Genomic DNA, 1,323 nt, shown 5'->3' on the forward strand with positions numbered 1-1,323 from the left:
AAGAAAATTACAGACCAATATCACTGATGAATATAGATACAAAAATCCTCAACAAAATACTAGCAAACAGAATCCAACAACACATTAAAAGGATCATACACCATGATCAAGTGGGATTTATCCCAGGGATGCAAGAATTCTTCAATATATGCAAATCAATCAATGTGATACACCATATTTACATATTGAAGAAGAAAAACCATATGATCATCTCAACAGATTCAGAAAAAGCTTTTGACAAAATTCAACACCTATTTATGATAAAAACTCTCCAGAAAGTGGGCATAGAGGGAACCTACCTCAACATAATAAAGGCCATATAAGACAAACTCACAGCAAACATCATTCTCAATGGTGAAAAACTAACAGCATTTCCTCTAAGATCAGGAACAAGACAAGGATGTCCACTCTCACCACTATTATTCAACATCGTTTTCGAAGTCCTAGTCACGGCATTCAGAGAAGAAAAAGAAATAAAAGGAATACAAATTGGAAAAGAAGAAGTAAAACACTCACTGTTTGCAGATGACATGATACTATAGAGAATCCTAAAAATGCCACCAGAAAACTAGTAGAGCTAATCAATGAATCTGGTAAAGTTGCAGGACACAAAATTAATGCACAAAGATCTCTTGCATTCCTATACACTAATGATGAAAACTCTGAAAGAGAAATTAAGGAAACACTCCCATTTACCATTGCAACAAAAAGAATAAAATACCTAGGAATAAACCTACCTAGGGAGACAAAAGACCTGTATGCAGAAAACTATAAGACACTGATGAAAGAACTTAAAGATGATACCAACAGATGGAGAGATATACCATCTTCTTTGATAGGAAAAATCAATATTGTGAAAATGACTATACTACCCAAAGCAATCTACAGATTCAATGCAATCCCTATCAAATTACCAATGGCATTTTTTACGGAACTCAAACAAATCATCTTAAAATTTGTGTGAACAAAAATAAACAAATGGGACCTAATGAAACTTAAAAGCTTTTGCACAACAAAGGAAACCATAAACAAGACAAAAAGACAACCCTCAGAATGGGAGAAAATATTTGCAAACGTATCAACGGATAAAGGATTAATCTCCAAAATATATAAACAGCTCATGCGGCTCAATATTAAGAAACAAACAACCCAATCCAAAAATGGGCAGAAGACCTAAATAGACATTTCTCCAAAGAAGACATACAGATGGTCAAGAAGCACATGAAAAGCTGCTCAACATCACTAATTATTAGAAAAATGCAAATCAAAACTACAATGAGGTATCGCCTCACACCAGTTAGAATGGGCATCATCAGAAAATCT

General features: G+C 33.9%; 1 protein-coding gene across 2 annotated transcripts in view; it reads right to left on the reverse strand.

Moving 5' to 3' along the window:
- Positions 1–1,323, reverse strand: part of TLK1 (tousled like kinase 1) — a 153,519-nt gene that overhangs the window by 112,691 nt on the left and 39,505 nt on the right. The gene's annotated exons all lie outside the window — the stretch shown is intronic.

The sequence above is a fragment of the Physeter macrocephalus genome, chromosome 2, assembly GCF_002837175.3.
Source record: "Physeter macrocephalus isolate SW-GA chromosome 2, ASM283717v5, whole genome shotgun sequence".
Taxonomy (NCBI): domain Eukaryota; kingdom Metazoa; phylum Chordata; class Mammalia; order Artiodactyla; family Physeteridae; genus Physeter; species Physeter macrocephalus.